Source organism: Hetaerina americana, unplaced genomic scaffold (assembly GCF_022747635.1).
Source record: "Hetaerina americana unplaced genomic scaffold, ioHetAmer1.1.p SCAF_7, whole genome shotgun sequence".
NCBI lineage: Eukaryota > Metazoa > Arthropoda > Insecta > Odonata > Calopterygidae > Hetaerina > Hetaerina americana.
The window spans coordinates 36,019,413-36,040,425 of NW_027287316.1; the positions used below are offsets into that span (position 1 = coordinate 36,019,413).

General features: G+C 35.8%; 2 long non-coding RNA genes across 2 annotated transcripts in view; both read right to left on the reverse strand.

The window, feature by feature from the left end:
• Positions 1-21,013, reverse strand: part of LOC139696762 (uncharacterized) — a 35,375-nt gene that overhangs the window by 6,377 nt on the left and 7,985 nt on the right. The window lies entirely within an intron of this gene.
• On the reverse strand, positions 1,038-13,154 carry LOC139696763 (uncharacterized). The gene is made up of 3 exons (XR_011702654.1): positions 12,999-13,154; positions 8,567-8,670; positions 1,038-1,177 (listed from the first exon to the last, which is right to left on the reverse strand). It is a non-coding gene; the product is annotated as an uncharacterized lncRNA (long non-coding RNA).

Genomic DNA, 21,013 nt, shown 5'->3' on the forward strand with positions numbered 1-21,013 from the left:
ATTTTAAGCTAATGTAATATTAACGAGGGAGCTGCAGACTAGTAGCTTCAATATACCATTAAGTATTTTAGTAATTTTGAAAAATGAAAAGTTCTATACTAATTTGCTAGTCAAATGCACTTTCTGCAGCATCATATACAAGTAAATACTTTTAAATGCTGATGCAGCAGTGCTGTACATTGTGTTGTTTCCCTTAAATATCCTTTTTCTTCCTTAGTTACCTGCATTTAGTATGCAAACATCTGCAGCCATTCACATCCAATTTGTCTTATTGTCAAAAGTTTCATGAGAATGAAACTGAACATAGTCATTATGCTTTATATATCTTGGTTCATGCACTTTATTGAAATCTAAAACATCCACACTAGCAATGAAACGATTTCCAAAAGAAATAGTCCTTTCTACTTATATCATATTAATGAGAGGCAAGCAAAATAAATTCTGGGAAAGGTCATTTTAAACCAGCAATGAATAAGCTGAGCTATCTCTGCTGGAAAATCTTATCCTGAAGAGCCCTTAGGCAGGTATGAATTCACAGAAATGCATAGTATGATTTGCCAATAATTATTCTACAGAAAAGATTGAAAGAATAGAAATAAAGAAATAATATTCTGCTCTTAATAAATTAAAATGCTTATCTCAATGTTTGTAGAATGGGCCAGTTTAAGATTGCTATATAAATGTTTGCTATCACTATAAAAACGCTCTTGCTATATAAATGACTATCATCTCAGCATGAACAATTCCACTAGAATAGAAACTGATCTCCAAAATTAGATTCAGATATCCCATCTACCGGTCAGCGTACAAACTACATTTTGGAAAAAACTTCCTCTCGTGCAGCACTCAGATTAAAGAGTTTTATTACTCTTGTATTAAGAGTGCTCCAATGCACAATTTTTGTGTCCATTGAGCTGATAAATATCTTGATGCAGGAGATGTAGATATCCTGAAACGCTTTCCCCTTCTCTTTAAGGGAAAAGGATCTTCTATGATATTTCATACAAAAAGAGTCCTCAGTTGAGGTTAAATCTGTCAGATGCAGTTGCCTCTCTTCCAAAAACAATTGCAGTCACAGCTTTTACTTCAAATTACTCAGCTGGAAGCCAAAATAATTTGAGACAAATGTCTACTTGAAGTAGATTTCGCCAGTCGATTCCATATGACCTCCATGTACCTTGAATAAAAAGAATTTGCATATTAGAATTACATATACCTACATTTATATCTCTCTATGACAATATGGTTGGCAGGAGTAACCTATCTAATAGCAGTAAATATTTATGTTTATATAAATTCGATTTGCATTAGATACTTCATAATATTAACCTTCAGTTAAATTTATAGTTTCATTATAAAGACAGGCTATACACCCAAGTAGTCAACCTGAAGGTTGGTTTGATAGATCAGGATAGAGCTCACCTAGTACTTAGTCCAGTGGTGTGCGAGTCACGCACTTGGTAGGGGGCAAGTTCCTTTATCTTTATTACCCATGGTTTCTCAGGAAGATCTTGTAAAGCTCTTGAAAAACTAATGTTTAAGTCAGACTTCAAGCATTCCATTCGAACTACAGGTGCTTAAATAAGATGGAAATTCAACGTAAAACAGAAGTACCAGCAACTATTGAAATATTCATATATTTAGCAGAGTGGCAACATTTCCTGAACATCCATATTGTATTTTCTCTTGTTATATTGCCCTTAGCCCATTTGTTTGTTTCTAAGTATTGAACTCTCCGTGAGTTTTTTATTTCTGTGACATCATCTGGCACTTGGAATGGGATGAATTGTGAGGTTTTCCTGGGACTATAATTGAGCGAGGTAAGTTAGACTGGCATCTATGACAGTATAGTGGATGAAGATATAAAATAGGAGTTTTTTTTAAGTTCAGTGACTGTGCTTTTCCTCCTACACATAGGAGCAAGCCTTATTGCTTTGCATTAACTGGTTAAAATACTGAATTAATGAGTAAATTTTAGCTTGCTAATTAAGCTGATGCCTAAATATTTTATCTATGGGACTGCTAACCTGTTCATGTGGACATTAAACTTGTTCAATTGCTCATACTTCCTTCCAACATGCCTATCCAATTCCTACCCCTTCCTCATTTGCCTCACATTCCCCCCTCCAGGAAGCAAGCCTCAACATTTTCTCCACAATCCCAATGATCTGCATCCATCTTTCTTATCAATCCAATGCCCTACCTCCACTACTATCAAGGGGATCGAGATGGTGAGGTGGCTATCGTACCGGCTTCCCACCCAGAGGACATGGGCTCAAATCCTGGTGGTGCTGAATATTTTTCAGAGGTATCTCGATCCCTACTGGTGGTGCTTTGCGGAGGGCACTCTGAGAGAGTACGCCATCCGTCGGATGGGACGTTAAGCTGCGGACCCCTTGGCACCTTTCGTTAAGAGTAGGTTAATGCCGACGCCAGATGTCTCTCCACGCTTCATCCTTTCCTATCCATCCCCTATGGCGCAAGTGACCTCAGCTGTTGGTCACCTCCCCTACATACTACTACTACTATTCAATCTTTCTTCTCTTCTGGCCTTTCATGCAATATCAATTTTGACAAACCTTTTCTTAAAATCCTTAACGTCCCAGTCATCAACTCCCTCCAGGTGAAAGGTTCCTTACCTAATGCAATACTACTGATGTTCTCACTACTTTCACCATCTTGGTCCAATACACTTCCAAAGATAGCTTCTACCCACTCTAGTTTTTGCCCTCCTATTTTAATTTTTGAATTAGCTTATCCCTTTCACGAAATCCATAAGCTTTTTTTTGTTTACATTTATTCTCATCCAATACCTATCGCACATTTTCTAGTATGCTCCATAATGATTGGTACCCCTTGCCTTACTGGTAATCTATAGCTCCATCATTGGCTAATCTGATTTTTTAGATTCCCACCAACTTCATTCCTGTTCTTCCCATGCCTCTAATCAATTCCTCCAAAATCATGTTGAAAAGAGTGGTAATGGACCCCTGTCTTTCCAAACTTTCTAACACTGCTCCATCCCTCACTCACACCTGAGTAGTCCGGCATGTATTGGTGTGGATATGTCACCTCTCCCTCCAATCCACCCCTATCTTCTGAAATATATTCTTTCATGATGTTATATTAAAAACATATTGCTCCTTTTTTGGTGTTACAACAAGGCAAGAAACTCACGATTTTTATTAAGCTATATTAGGCAGTGAAATGCTCGAAGAAACAACACTTGTTTCCAAATTTACTGTTAGTAAGTAATCATTCTTGACTGACAATTTATTTGTGATACAATATCACTGATACCCACAAGTTTAGAAGTACTTCGTTTCAATGAAATTTACTTCACGAGTGCTTCCTATACCAAGCAGCCTTTAGCTGTTTATTAGAAGTCTTAACACTTCTCTATCATTCTCTTTTAAAATGCCTTACTTATATATACTTACTTATTCCCTCAATTTATTAAGATAATTATGGATGAAATTGTTTAAGCAGAGTTACATCTGCCATTTTAAATCATTTCATTATAAATTCAAAATTTTTCTGCATTTCGTAGCATTTCTATTGAACAATGACATTACCCTATTTATTTATTTCATCAAAACTAAACAAGGTAATTAGTTCCTTTTAATTATAAAATTTGAGTCTAATCATAAGCTATAACAACTCTTAAGAACAAAGCGTATTAGCCAGGTCAAAACATTTTAACCATTATTTTAATTTTTTCTGTTCCTATCTTAATACAGCAATTTGACTACAACTATTTATTTAATGAGCTTGGTCCATCGTCAAAATATTATTATTAATGATCCATAATGATTGATTCTTGAAACTATTCCTTCATTCTATTGCATGAAAAAATATTCTAAGGCAATTCCTTCGTTAAAATCATTCATTTTAGCTGTATACCTTAAGTAATACATATTTAAGATGTGTACATTTATGCAGTTCTCTGAATTGTTACCATTAGGATAAATACGATCTCCATGCTCTAACCAAACAATTGTGTTTATTTATTTAACAAATATGGCACAACTTCCAGAGTGATTGTTTAATATCCTTTTACAAAATTTTCCAAAAATACATCCCATCCCCAGCATTGTTGCAACTAAAAATGGTAGATTCACCCTATTTGTCAAAAAAAATGACTTTTCATGGTAAAATTTCAACAATTACTATTGCTCATAGAATAATTTGCTTTTAATATGTTACGTTTCGTGAAGCTATATTTAACTTGAGTTTTGGCAACTAGTTCAAACATGAATTAATTTGAAACTTTTTGATGTGTTTATTCACCAAATTGTGTGTAAAATAGAAACACTATTTTTGCTAATTTCATGATAAATCATTAATGCTGAAAAGTCAAGTTAATCAGGTCCATCAATTAATTATAAATCAAATTTAAGTTTTCATTGAACCTTACAAAAATTAATTTCTCAAATTTAACTATAGGATATACAGTAATGACAGCAATACTCATTTGGCATAATGGTTGATTGTAATACACCTGCATAAAATAAGTCCAATTAGATATCAATTTCTTACTTGAGGAAGTAAGACTAAATTAAAAGCATACATGAGCTGTCTAATGTGAATGTTATCAAAAAATGTATTGCGCTCTAAGGTAATTTTGCATTTATATTGGAACACCATTCCTTGCATACTAACTCTTGGAATATTTATAGCATCAATAATAAGAATTATGTAGCTAATTCCTTAATATGTATGAGACTGAATTTCATAAGAGTTCATGTGTAATGGAAAATAGATATTCATTGATAAGCCACATATAGCAGATAAGCATTGGGAAAACTGACATTGGTAGCTTTCCATTAATATTCGAAGGTCACCATTACTCATTTTCAATTGTTAATGTTTACTATTCAAAAAGGTTCGGCTTCCAAGCATTCACACTGCATCAAAAATATTCATGGTCGTCTGGAATATCTTTATCTTTCAGGACTTCTTCCACGTAGGACCATTTTTTTGGACCAGAGTTCAAAGGAATACACTATCATCTTAATATATGTGAGCACCAAACATTTTTCATATATAGCACTGACACATTGGAACACTGAAGAAATAATATCAGATTAATACAGTTTACCAGTTATGACATTACTGCATGCCTTGTCTACATTATAGCTTTTTTAATGCATTAATTTTATGCATATATCTGTAATTAAATGTTTCCTACATCAAGACTTTAAACAAAGCATTGCTGTCAATTAAAAATGTACAAAAAATTGATATGTACCAATTGTATGACTACACATACTTCCCTTAGAGTCCCTGAAGCTCGTCCATTGATTAAAATATTTTTAATTTAAGCTTTTTGACAAATTTATTTGTTACCTACAGCCAGTACGCTTAACGTCCAAATAGACCTTTTAACATTATTCAAAACATTCCTCATGCTAGTTTCATTATACTAATTTGAATAAAGAAATATTTTTACTTAGAAGCAAAAATTTTTAAGAGATCTCATCTAGTGGTCACCATTTTATACATTCATCACACTTGGGCACAATTAAATACATGAGGATCACTAGAAAGTAGATCACTAAAGTATAATTTTGTGTGTCAAAGGAGGGTTTAACAATAATACTTTACCACGAGGAATCACTTAAAGCAATATTTAAATGGCTAGTGTAGACATGGACAAATAGATGCATAGGTTTTTACTTTTCATTGTTAACAGATGAGATTATGAAATTTTTACTTATCTGTTGCGTAGCTTAAGTGAATCAGTATAATTGAAAAAGTATGTTACCTAGATACATCGACTCTTCTGCACTGTCAGAGAAACAATAGGTTTCACTTAATGTGATCACTGATTAGTTTATCAATAAAAGATCTACAAACAGTGATGTAAGGTGGAGTATAGTGAAGTAAAAATTGGTTCAGTCATTGTCATTAAGCCATCTTGTTTGCTGTTTAATATTATTAGTTTAAAACGAACATATCCCAATAATTCACAACCAAATCTTTGACAGATTCCCTGAGTATAAGTTGGATAAGTATGAGTAACAGTAGGACCAGATGCAGTACAATTTAAGCTAAAATTGAAGAGTTTGCCCCTTCACCCCATTATATCAACCATGATCTTTCATAGATAGCTTTGGGAAGACATTGATTAATTTCAAGGAAATTTTAAAAGACTTGTGAAAAAAGGATAAAAATTCTTTGGGTTTGTGGATAGCATTGTGTTATGTATTGGTAGAGATGAAAGAAGACCTGACAAGAACACTACCAGCCATTATGCAGTAGGAGATTAATAATTTACCTCCAGATAAAATTAAATCACACCAATTTAAATACGAGGGTCATCCGGAAAGTAGTACCCGTTCGTGCCGCATGAAGTGCTGACGACGCGAGTAGCCGCTGGACGAGGTCAGATAGCTTCAGTGGCTTGTCTGCCTTCTCTGAGCCAAGTTGCGTGACGCTAGCATTGCCTGTGTTGTTTCTGTGATTGTTTACAATGTTTAAAAAAATTGAGAACGCCGCCAGTTGTGAAGTGAGGGCAGTGATTAAATTCCTCAATGCAAGAAACGTTCGCCCATGTGATATTCATCGCCAATTAAAGGAGGTGTATGGAGACAATGTAATGGACGAGTCGTCTGTTCGGCGGTGGTGTCGCAACTTCAACATGGGGAGGGGGAACACACACGACGATGAGCGTTCGGGGAGACCGTCTGTCATTACAGACCAACTGGTGAGCTCAGTTGACGAATTCGTGAGGAACGATCGGCGCGTCACAATTGATGACATCTGTGAGCATTTTCCCAATGTTTCTCGAACAATTGTTCATGAAATTGTTAAACACCATCTGCATTATGCAAAAATTTGTGCAAGATGGGTCCCTCGCGTATCTCAATGAGCTGGCGGCGAAGGACTATGCAGCAGGAATACAGAAACTTGTCACACGTTATGACAAATGCCTTAATTTGCTTGGAGATTATGTTGAGAAGTAGTTTAAAGTATCCTCTTTCAAATAAAATTTTTTATGTTTGTTAATATTTACTTTTGTGTCTTTATTTCACGAACGGGTACTACTTTCCGGATGACCCTCGTACTTGTAGCCATCTCAAGGAAGATGATCCTTAAATGAGATTTGAAAAAGAGACACTGGAGTAAGTGGTAGAGTTTTACTATTTAACCAGGTATGATGAAAAAAGTATTCTATCAGAAGAGAAATACCAATGATGTCACTTTTGCGTGTAAGAATAAATAGGTAAATTTTTACTTGCTTGGCTGTGGATGTTCAAATTCTATCATTTGAATCTAATGCATATAGAATACAATCAAAACTTTCTGTTTAAATTATTATAATTCCTGAAGATTTTGTAAAAGTTTTCATTCCTCGTTCTCTAATGCTTAATTTTAAAGACAACCTCTATGTGATCACAACAATCAGAACCTAATGTACAGGGAGATAAGTTTTACATTGGAGGCTAAAGTTATTTTAGACAATTTCCATTGTATCTCTCTCATTTCATCTCCCGCAGTTTCTTTGGAATTTGTCAAAGTGAAAACACCATAAGTGTTTAAAGTTGGCTTTAACCTCGTGGACTGTGGCGCCTTGCGCACGACTACGAATGCCTGTGACATTATATGTACGGTATTTCGTCACAACATCTTGTTCCTTTAAAAGCCCCAAAATTTCAGAGTTTAAGAGGACGCCTCGGTAGCTTGAGTGGCTAAAGCACTCGACCGGATATTGAGGGATCTGGGTTCGAATCCCAGTCAAGGCGAATGATTTTTACACTCTGAAATTGTTGCATTTGGAATTTCCATTGTATTACTGACAGCTAGAAATTATCTAAAAGAGTAGCGGTGGTGGTTCTTACAAGGATACAGGTATCTACAACCTATTGGGTCAGTAGAATGATGTAAATCAATTGGATACAGATTTCACAACATTGGGACGATGACCAAATGCTTATTTTAATGCGTAAATAATAAATCTCATTTTCAAGTCTAATAAAACTAAAATGTTGCCTTCATTAAGAATGGCCAAATACTTGCATTAGACTTTTAAACACTGCCTTATTTTTTTGAATACATCACAACATCTGTAATAATTAGAATGAGAATTTCTCTGCAGTTTTGCGCTTTTAAAATATCATTAGGTTCAAACAGTACATTTGACCAAAGAAAGAAAACATCAGGAGCAAAAAAATAATCCAGGGCATTTTGCTAAATATAATATCTGTCCTTAAGGTCTTTATTGAAGGTTTCTGTATAATTATGAACACTAGTTCATTCAAATTTTCATGAACAGCTTCCATTTTTCAAGTTATCTATGTGACATTCATGTCAAATGATGAGGCTTAAGTAACTAAGAACAATTATTCATTTAATTGTGCAATAAAACCTTTACGGTTATATACTTGCATTCAATTGATATTTTGAATTGTTGAAGTGTCTTACATATTTTTGCATTATCAAAGCTAAATTATAAACTCAAAGGCTTTTAGCAGATTATTATTGTTGAATTCTGTGAAGGATTTACCTTACGGTTCCCATATGTAGCACATTCTGTGTCTTTAAGCAAAAAATAGGAACTTACATGGTAGAAGAAGAAGTTCATTTGACCATATTGTTGATGAAGCCTAGTCAGTGGGCATTCAGCATATTTGCAGGTGCTATTCCCTCCACTCTGTGATCTTAAATCTTCAGTAACTCCAAGGATAGGCCCACATAATAGTAGAAAGAGGAGAACAAGAAGCATTAATTATTTTCACCCTGGAAGTTTCTTCTATTTAAAAACCCAAAGAAATACTTCTAAAAGTTATATCTCTAGCTTCACCCTTCAAGTTTTGGAATAAGTACAGTTAGTTAATGTGTTTCTGACAGCGTATAATAATGTGAAATCCATGTATATACCGGCTTTGATAAAAAGATGACAAAATAAAAGTTGGCCAAAAAGCATTATGATATTATTCCTATCTTACCTTAACAGAAAATATAGAACTTAAGATTAACCATGAGAGCTGAATAATCTAGGAGGATTACAGAGTTGAATCAATACAAAGAAAGCTGTTACAATATAGCAGCTTTACTTTAAATATTTTTATTTTTTCCACCTATATTTACTAAGACTTTCTTTGGTTGTGAAAATTACTGTGATGCCATTCAGTAAGCTTATATTTTCTCATTTTTTATTGACTCCGGCACACTTTTGTCATTTTATTCTCTTACAAAAGAATATAAGTACTGATGCCATTTAATGTATAAAACCATAAACACAGTAATCAACTCAAAGCTTGGCTTGGTAGGTGATAGTAGTAGAGTTCACCCAGTACTAAGCCCGACTGTGAAATTCACACATCAGGGTTGGGGGGCCAGTCCCTTTCCCTCTGCCGATACATATGCAGGTGCAAATATAAACACTGCGTTTAACTATCAATAAGTAAATTTTTCAGGTAGTAGATGCCATTTCTTTCTTTGACAGTGGACTGGTAAGGATCTGTTTTCTTCTTTACTTTTTAATATTTTTCTTGACAGTTTTTTTGCAAATGTTTTTAGTTTACTTTCATACCCCAATTCTTGATGAATTTATTCATTTAATGCCATAGGTTTGAATCAATCAGAGAGCTAGGGATAGTCAAGTTTTTGGAGGTATTTACTGAAAGACAAGGAGTTTTTCGAGGGCTTGAGAACAGCGGTATATCATTGAATGTTTGGTCTTGCATAATTTAAGGACAGCTGTTTAATGCTTAGCTGCAAACGATGATTAGTATAAATTCACATATCATTATTGAACAAATGTCCCTTGATATCTAAGTTACTAAACGTTTTGTTACTTCCTAAATTCAGATCATTACCATGTCATCATCATATCTTAGCTTGGGGTGCAATGCTTGATTAGTTTTCAACTAGTTATTTGAGTAATATTCAAACAAAATTACCAATGGTATTATCAGGTTGGCCCAAGGGATGGGGTATTATATTCCTTTTATGATTTTTCCCCCAAAATTAATCCGGAATACAGTGCATAACACTCCGAGAATCAAGTAAAGGTTCTAAGTGAGAAAATAATATAAAACACCAAGCTCGGGGATCAACATGGTGCAGTAGCTAGCATACAACTTTCTAACCCAGAGGGCCTGGGTTTGACACCTGGAGACTTCACATATTTTTCAGTGGGATTCCGATCCCACATTGAGGTGCTTTGTAGAGAATACTGAGTGTGCCAGCTGTAGGATGGGAAGTTAAACTGCAGATCTCTTTGTGCTTTTGATAAGAGGAGGCGACGGATGCTGGGTTTCTCTCCACTCTTCCTCCTCTCTCATCCATTCCCAATGGCACAATTGACCTCAGCTGTCAGTCACCTCCCCTAAATCTACTACTTCTACAGCAAGCTTCAGCTTATTAGCCGCATTGTTTTGATGCATTTAAAGAAACAATTATAAAACTATTGATAAAGTTTACAAACCACCAAATATTTACAGTATTTTTTCCATGGTAGATGATTGTGATAAAGGCTTAATCAATTCAGAGAACATAAGGGTGCAAGTGATTTTGGATCATTTGAGTTTCATTGAAAAGGAAATTTAAGCAAGTACTGATGCTCAAAAATTTAGATATTGAATAAGTATTCAAATATAAAAGGATGAATTTTAAGAAAGTAATGCAACGTCTTAGGATGCTAATTTCACTAAGCAAAGTATGGTGATATCAGTACTTAAAGCCTCCTCGATTTCTTTTGAATTAATTCATCCTTTATTATATAAGCACATGTTATTTCTTCTTTACTCTTAAAAGAAATGCAGCTGTAACACTAAAATGTTTATCACTCGAGTACATAACCAAAGAATAAACCATATTAAAAAGAATTAAAAAATTTAACAACCATGCGAGGTTTTGCAGGCATCCACACCGCTGCATAATTTTTCCGATGCTTCCACTCCTCAACCCATGAGTACTGAGAGTTTGCAAGAGGCTCACCTACTCTCACTTTAAAGGTGGCAATGGAGTCTCATATTTTAGTGTCCCATCTGACCAACAACGCACTCCTCTACAGTGCTCTTCACAAAACACCCCAAGGATCAGGATACCACTGGAAAATCCCTTTACCTCGGGGATTGGAACCCGGGCCCTCTGAATGGGAAGCTACCGCACCATCCCGATCCCATTGTGAAGGAGTCACTTAAGCAAATAATTCTACACATTAGTTAGTCTTGTGTATGCAATAAAAAAATTTTAACTCTTGAAAAATGCCTCGCACTTTTTTTTGTTTTTCTGACATTTTAAATAAATTTATTTTACCCCACAGGTCACGCATTGATGAGAATAATGCAACTACTGGCATCGAAAATCAAGTAGGAATTATTATTAGAGTACAAAATCAACCCCGGTAAGTTTAATCGGTCTGCATTATGTTTTCGCCTTCCTCTGTTGCTCCATTGCAATCGATCTACTTCATTCAATATGAAACTTTTTTCGAGATAACAAAGCCCTTCAGCTTGACCCCTCTCCTATCACCGACTCCAAACGATGGGTTCTATTTTCTTTCATAATCAGCACACCACTCGTCAGTTTACGAATCCAAGTCACTTCCCTAGAATCTCCCACCTACGCTACCGTAACCCTCTGTCTCCTCATCCAATACCCACCCTCCCCTCATTTCCTATTCCCTCTCGAAGCGAACTGACTCCCCTTCTATTTGCGCTATCGATTGAATGCAACTACCAATGAGTCTATGGAGGCAACGTGTTAAAGTGAAAGACTATCCATTCTCGGGATGCCACCGCGTAGGTTGTTTTTCTGACAACAGTTTCGCCCGTGTTTCGAAGTAACTTAGACCTGAAGACGCTCGTTGAAACACGGGCGAAACTGTTGTCAGAAAAACAACCTACGCGGTGACATCCCGAGAATGGAGAGTCTTTCATCTGAACGCCGCGAAAATCTAAGATCCCATAACGTGTTAAAGTACAGATCAAAATTTCATCCTGCCAGTCAACGGCCATAAAGCACGCAAAAACTACTCTCAAAAAAATCCATCCTAAATCCGTTTGTGTGGCTCGGGGACCCACGTTTCGCACGGGAAGCATATGAAAAGGCCGATTCTGAGCCTACTAATTTAATATTATACTGTCTTTTCATCAACGCCGTGAATGAAATTAGAGGGTCCGTAAATTTAAAACTTTTCATCACGCTTTAAATTGATTTTATTGCAATGCTATCATTTGAAGAATCAAGATCCTATTAAAACTCTGACAATAGCGAAGAGGAGCACATTAAACCGACCGAAATTTCTTTTCGACAGAGGGAAGGACGCATCCCGAAGAAAGTCATATGGCGTGTGAAATTTATGTATTCAGAATAGTGGTGGGCAGTTTCCTCCCCTTTGCCCCCATTCGCTTTTCCAATTAAGTTCCCGGCGACAATTAGAAATAGCACTGCTTACATGTTTAGATGGAGCGGTCGGAATTACCCACCGGCTGTTAATTGAACCCAAGACCCTCTAGTCAGCTGCCGACCGCTCTAGCCACTACGCTATAATTGCGCCTACGTAAGTTACATGAAGATCGCTACATTTAGAAATAACTCGAATAAGTAGAGCACCGAACCAGGATATTGTTAAAAGAGGCCGAATTGAATTATGAAAGGAACGCGGGTTGTGTACAACACAGCAACATTATACATTATTGGTTAAAATCAATGGAAAGGGGTTAGTATTTCCGTTATGTTTTTTTACGGACCTCTTGGGTTCTCGCCTTCAACTCGCGCTCGTTACTTGTAAACGAGAGCAACATCGGACGTAGGCTCGATACTTGAGAAAAAGAAGCATTTAACTTACCTTAATACCCTTTGGGCAATCAATGAAAAGAAAAACGCAATCTAGAATTGATCTCTCGTTCATTTTTCCTTCGCGTAAAAATACCGCAACTATAAAATATAATTTCCACTAAATGCTAAAATCTCGCACCTTAATAGATTGCTAAGGCATAATCAAAGTGAACGAACAATGATTTTCATTCAGGAGAAAAACTTACCTCTTGCTTCACGACGTAAATCCACTCTCTTCTACTCAAATCACGGACAGCTACGTACACCCTCGTGAATCCGGTGACAGAGTGGTCTTAACTAGGACAGAGCAGGCACTACGCTAGCGCCACTTGCATTGAGTTAAATTTTCCGAGGGAGGTGACGTAGAGCGAAGTTCTCGGGAGAGCAAGGCGATGTGATTTGACAGAGCCGATGGCTTTCGCCAACGTGTATGACAAGGTCGGGATTTCAAGGTGCCAAATCCGGAGTAGTTGGTTTTCAAGCAGCAATAGCTTTTTCGGAGAGGCGACCGACAGTTGGGGTCATTTGCGCCATTAGAGATGACTAGGAATGGAGGAAGGGTGGAGAGAAACTCGGCGTAGGCATTAGCCTACTTTTAACGAATGGCACCAAGGCGTCCGAGCTTAACGTCCCATACGATGGACGGCGTACTCACTATAAGTGCTCTCCACAAAGCACCTCAAGTAAGGATTGGGTCACCAAAGAAAACGATCCTCCACTTCAAGGATTCGAACCCAGGGCCTCTGGGAGGGATGCCAGTACATTAGACATCGCACTGTCCCGATCTCCAGGGTTTTCAAGGTGTTTATCTTATCGCGTAGAAACCACTGAAATAATCAAGAACAAACTAATGTAGAGGAGAATAACATATTAACCAGAATAAATTTCATACTGAAACGAAATTTTGCCTAAAGAAACCACTAGAGATAAAATTTAGTATTTCAAATGATACTCCCCACATAGCAGTAATTTATCAATTGCTGGGGTATTTTGAAGACGGTTAAATATTTAGGGTATGGAGAAAGAATTAGTGGAGAGAGACTTGGGTGACAGCAATTGGTCACAAAATCAAATTTTCCATGTGACAGATGGTGTACTCCACTTAAACTGGTACATCCACATGGCACACACAGGCAAGGATCGGGATACATACTACCAAAACATCCTGTCACACCCAAGTAACAAACCTAGGGCTTTTATACAAGTCAATTTTTATTACTGAAATTGCCTTTTATTGTTATCCTCCCTTGGTTAATAACTTAACTCTTTGTACTTTCTTCCTCCAAAATCTATGCTTCCATTTCCTTCTCTCGTCTCTCTTTTGTAATCCATGCAAAGTAATTCATTTCTTATTATTCACTCCTATTGTTCCATTTTCAGCAAGTATAAACTTGTTTTAAGAGGCCTTCTTCTAGCATACCCATACTGATTAAAGCTTCTTCATTACATTTTCTCAAACCTCCTCCCAAGTTTATCCTCTTCAAATTGACATTATGCTTCATGAGCTCTAAATTATCATCCAAATCCACATCCCTTGCACACACTGGAAAATTTTAATTGATGACAATGTTCCTGAAATCTGTGATGAAATGTTATAAACACTCTCTAAATCCCCCAGGATTTTCTCAGATTGATCTTCCCAGCATGTTAAACATGGTACTTAATCCAGGTTTTAGTAATCACCAAGTCATTTATTCTACAGGCCTTTAATTTTAATCCCTAAGATCATTTTAATTTCATTAATATTTGAATTAATTTTTTACAATCGCTTAATATTATTTCTGGAATCCCATAACTTACTTTCTCCCAACCAACATGGTTTCAGGAAACTCAGGTTTACATCCACAGCTATATATCAAGCAGTTAAAAAAATAACTTCTGATCTTGACAATAGATCTGAATCTCTTGCCTTATTTTTCGATTTTTCAAAGGCGTTTGATGCTGTCAATCACAACCTCTTACTTCGAAAAATTGAATGCCTGGGAATAAGAGGGACTTCCCTAGACTGGGTTAGATCCTATCTCCTGGACAGAAAACAATGTGTAGCCTTAAGTAAACAAGGAAGAGAGTTCCTTTCTCCAGTAAAAAGTGTTCTATGTGGTGTACCCCAGGGATCTGTCCTGGGCCCAATCTCGTTCCTTATGTACGTAAATGATCTACCAACATTACTGAACTCTGTACCAGGCGTGCTGCCTGTCGTCTATGCTGATGACACAAATGTCCTCGTGTCTGCCTCCTCTGTAGACACACTAATATTAACCTCTGTTTCCGTTACCCAGCTGTTACATGAGTGGTGTCTCCTCAATTCCCTCCTCCTCAATGTTAGTAAATCTTCTTTAATTTACTTTGCTAATAAGAATAAATCAGCTGCTTGCATAACTGTAAATATTGATAACGAACTTATTGTACAAAAAAGTAAATCATGTTTTCTAGGCATCTCTATTGACAGTCGTCTGTCTTGGGATGACCATATTCTCAAACTTCGTAATAAGTTGAGTTCACTCTGTCATCTTATCAGATTCATTAGGCATACCGTCAATACTGAGGTCTTATTGTCTCTTTATTTTAGTGAATTTTACTCTCATGTTGTTTATAGTATTCTTTTATGGGGCCCTACACCTAATGCAAATATTATATTTAAAATTCAAAAACGGATCATCCGACTTATTTGCTTTGCTACTCATGCAGCATCCTGTCGTCCCCTCTTTAAAAAATTGAAAATTTTACCCATTCCCTGCGTGTATATGTATTGCGCATCTTTGTATGTCAAAAGCAACTTCTCTAGTTATCTTTCCAATGCCAACGTTCACAATTATAACACAAGGCATTCTGCTGACCTCCACCAAAACTTTGTCAGAACCTGTACCACCGCCCATGGACCTAAACATATGGGCCTCAGGATTTTTAATAAACTTCCTAAAGAACTGAAAGCACAACATAAGCTGCCTATATTTAAGCTCAACCTTCAGAAATATTTACTCTGTAAAATGTTTTATTCTATTAATGAACTTCTTGTCCCATGAGTTTCTTTGTATTTAAACATGTACTTAGTATTTATCATTTCTTTATATAACATTGACGTGTCCTATATCTGTGCTTGTTTTTTACAATTGTACAAATCTGCTGGGCAAATAAAATTACTTACTTACTTACTTACATTTCTTTTTGCTAAATTGTGTCCGACTTCTTTCTGTTTGCTCCCTGCATTTCATTAAAATCCCTCATCACAATCTAGTGTTTTCTTCCAGAAATACCTGCAATAAATTTGTCTAGTTGGGCATATCTACTAACATCCACTGTCTACTACTTCCTTCCAATGACTATCTATTGAAATGTAAACCTGCATAAGTACCAAGTTCATTGGATTTGCTTTCATCTCTCATAATATTCTCTCATTCACCCACAATCTGTTCACAATGCCTCTTCCTAAATTTTTGCTTATTTCTACTGGATTCCCTAGCCTCTACACCATTCAAACATTCCAGGTCTTATTATAAATACTACAGTTCTCTCCTTCATCATGTTTCCACTTGCTGTCAATTCAACAGAGGATTTATTTTGTTTGAGGATGATAGCAGAAATCTTTCATCCCCTATTGCCAGATAAAACCCATCCCATTGGGATTGGCCCCTTAGTTGCCAGGATTCATTTGCATATTAGCATCCATTATAACTGCTAGGGTTTAGCCAGTGTCCCCGTAGCCTTCTTCAGTAGTGTTTTTAATATGCAACCATCCCAAAACTAGTCCCACCGATGAGGTCAAATGCCTTAGCAGCCACCTCACTGAGAAACAGATGCTGTGCAGACTACATTTCATTTGGCTCCTATTCTTCGACATAACTGACATGGGTGACCCTACCATAAGTATCTCCAATAAAAAATTAGCCAAACAGAATTTCCAGGATGCAATAAACAAGCACAAAAAACCAGGAAACTTTAAAAAAAAATCAGGTATTCACATTTTGAGTTTATAGTAATGCATGAAAAAAAATCCTTTGATGGGTCTTTGGTGAAACAGGAAGATATTATCCAATTATTCACTATGTTAAGCCAATTGTCTTCCATGTATGACAATGCAAGACCTGTTAATGCAGCTTGAGTAAACAATGAAAACAGGAGGGAACTCACCAAAAATTAAATGATTATACATACACACTTTAGCCATATTGTTTCAATGATAGTCATTATTAATGGTCTACAAGGTCTATTATAACATTATGACTTAAGTGTTTACAACATTAACCACTCAGTATAATGTTTCCTTCTTTTGGAATGCAGTACTTATAATTTAACATTCCGATCAGATCCATACACAGATCTCCAATTTATGATCTGCAAGTCTTCCTTAACCAGCTTCAACATATTCTCAGCCATTCTGTAAGTAGGGTTTAAAGCCATTCAAGTTTTTGCTGATATCAAAGTAGATCTTTGACCAGGGTGCAAATTGATGTTGCTAGATTGCCAGCAGTGGAACTTCCATCCAAAGAACAAGAAAACACACTTTCTACACATCCCTGAATGTCTGGTATTTATCTGATTCAAATATCGCTGAATTGTATTAAAAATGTGATGAATCAGTTATTATCAGCATTTTTGGCATGTAAAAAAGTATAACATTTTGCCAGATGAATCTAGGTAGCTCTTGTAAGAATATCTTCCTTTGATTGCATTCTATTAAATTGCCAATTATCATTTAGCTGGGCCACAATATGAATTAGCATCTCATCAAATTATGGACTTTACTCTATTTACTTTTTGCATTATATGCCTTTGACCTAATGTTACCACTACTTGTTTACTTTATTTTATGCAGAACGATAAGGCACTGCAAATTTTTTATGCATCTTCCTTATCCTAAACACCTTGGGTCATTTCAGATAGCCAATAGTCTTCTACCAATTAGTTTTCTTATTTCTGTGCTCTATAGTAGTGTTATCCCCACAGGAAAAATCATAATTTCCGTAATATTATGTTCATTAATTTATAAAATGTTTTGAATATAATATAAATATTCTTTTTCCACAGAAGTTTCACAAAAGAATGTGAAATACCTCCACACACAGATGTATCTGTGGATATAACAAGAGTATCCATACAAAGTATACCTACCTTTATGTAGTCTGTTTTCTGTAGGTTTTCAGTGACATCATATCCTACTGTCTCACTGAATTGCCAGCTTTTCTGGAGCTTTCTCTTCCTCTTTTTTACCCTATATGAAAATAAGTGACTAATAGGGAAGGGGGTGCAAATGGGATATGGAGGGAGGAGATCCATCAAATGGTTATTAGATAAATAAGGAAAATAGATTAAGGCATAAAGATAAGGAGGCATGGAATAGATACCTTGATACAAGGTATATGATTAGCTGCCTTATGTAAGCAAGCAAGGATATGTAGCAGGGATAAAAATGGTCTACAGAATTCAAATGTAGAAACAATTTCGATTATAAGAAACCCTGATGAAAATACTTCTGATTGGTCTCTTAATTCAGTTCAAAGCATGACATTGTGCTGAAGGATTTAAGGATATTAGAAATGCATACTAAGAGGGATATCAAGAACTAGTTGTGTTGAGTAAACCTCTCATTACAACTCAAATTAAAACAAAGTCAGATAGTATCATGACAATACTATAATTATATAACAAATTAATGGGATTACAAAAAGACTACACATATTCATACTTTGGAAAACCTTGCATGTATTAGTAATGCCCTTTGGAAAATAAATATACAAAAACGTAAGTCCTGTGTTCACTTACGAGTAGAGAATCTATGGGATGTGAAAGGAATAATGATTGCAGTTGATCTTTGGCTGTTACAGAAACACAAGAATAACTAAGTAGCATTGCCAGCATTTTTTTATTTATTTCTATACCCTGCAAGCCACTGCTAGGATGTGTGCCAGGGGGTGATTACACACTAGATTAATTTTACCCGAACATGACCCTATCACAGTCGAACAATGTTATTGTGATCCCCTATCGTTCATGGAAAAAATGACATCTTAAATCTATCTGTTCGACACTTAACCTACATTGACATCATTGAGATGACAGAACACTGAGAGAGGTAGTGAATAAAATATCTATCTTTGGCTCTGTATGCCATCCCTCTAAATCCAAATATGATGTCAATTATTTTCCTCCCTTCAACTTGCTTTCTCATCTTTTCCTCCTTTACATAGAACAGCCTTCAGCATCCCACTGTATCTTAGTATTTCCTGTATCCACTTGTCATCTTTTTTAATTTCTCCCCAAAGCAAACTCTCTTCCCCCAAATGGCTAGAAGTGCTTTGCTGGTTTTCCTTTCTGCCTGGTTTATTTTTTTCTTCCATTTTTCTCCACACCTTATTCAACATCAACATTGTATGATTGGAAACAGATTGATGGGCAATATGAGTGGATCTGATAATTCGAAAGGGGGTAAGTCAAAGAGCCTGGGAGGTAAGAAATCGATCTAATTAATTTCATGCGCACAACACTTGACATGCTATCTTCATGAAACCCAAGTGAGGTTTGCACCACCATTGATAACATCTGCTCTTTGATCCAGAGACCTAGAAAGGGGAGTTTGTTCTGCTGTCCACCAACAATAGTTATCCAAAAATATACTGCCCGCATATCCTTGCCTTTATCTGCAACAGAGGTTTGTGCTGGAGAGGCAGGTCTATGGAGATGATCTTATTAGCTTTCCCTGACATATTAACCTAAGTAGGAGTTGTGTAAAAATTATTTACTGCACATACCGAATTCTTTAATGCCATAAATCCACAAAGTAATAAAGCCATATGTTCATTTGCTATGCGAGTCTAAATCACACATTATACTTAGCTTCATGGAGTGTGAAATTCACTCATTGACAGAGCCAGTTCCTTCAACTGTTCCACCTTTGGTTTCCAAAGATGGATTGCTACCCAAAAATTCTCACAGCTTTAATAAAGGAATTACTCTAATTAAAAGAATATTATTCACAAAAATACTGATGGTTAAATACATTGTAGATGGTAATATAACATTTAGAACAAATGAAAGCATTGTATTCAGAACCATATAAACTCTACTTGAGATGATTTCCACTTCTGCTAACAAATAAAAATAAGATAAAAATTTTATTTATTCAGGGGTTTCATACAGGGTGCGGCAACATAACTTCCTTTTTTGAAAGCGTTTTGCGTTTGAAAAAAGGAAGTTACGATTATACTGCCGCACCTTTTATTTTTTTGCCATCCAAATGAATTCATCATAACTGTCAAATTTCTCAGTTAATCCTGATTTGGTGTATTCATCAACACTGCCATGCTTCATATACCTCCATTAGAACATTAAAAGATACTATTTTTGCCAACTCCATGCATCTGGTAATATATTACTTCAAAGGATCATTGAAAACACACAAAATAATTTGAATACATATTTCATTTACATTTTGAGAAAAAAATAGGCATATTTATCATATACATATATAAATATAGTGTATTTCCTGCCCGACAAGACATTTTTTGCTCCAAAATGTGCCTAAAAATCAATTTGTCTTATGGTCTGAGGGTATATGGTTATAACTTTGACCTAAATTGCACAAGCTGATTAACTGTAAAATATACTCACTATTCAGTATTTTTTCCTGTATCAGTAAAAGAAAATGGTTACCATTGGTACAAATTTTGATAAAATCACTGTTTTGAGCCAGTATTAAGAAGTAGAGTTTAAATAATTCCTCGAAAGTACTTCCTAAAAAATTCCCAAATAAATCCTCTGTGATATTACCCATCTGCTAATAAATTGTATCTCCCCTGATCAAGTGAAAGAAAGTTATAAGGCACTAACTCATGACATCACACTGATCGCAAGAATGAAACAGCCATCAATTTCTAAAGTCTTTAATTGGTTGAAAAAGTCCTGGCAGAAAAATAAAAGGGAGACTATCGTAATTTCTTTTTTAAACTGTGGAATCAGAAATGAGCTATGTGGAAGTGAATATGGTATTGTGTACGAGGAAAGTGAAAATAACAGCAGAAATGATTTAGCAGCAACGATGATGAATTTGTGAGATTCTAATATCAATAAACATTGATATAGCTACTAATTTTTGTGCGTAACAATTCCAATTTTTTGCAGTATGAGTTAATATTAACACATTTTGATCCTTTTCTGTCAGATTAAAATATTTTTCATTACACCTAATCTGAAAAATCACAGCATGTCTCATAGGCCAGGAAATACA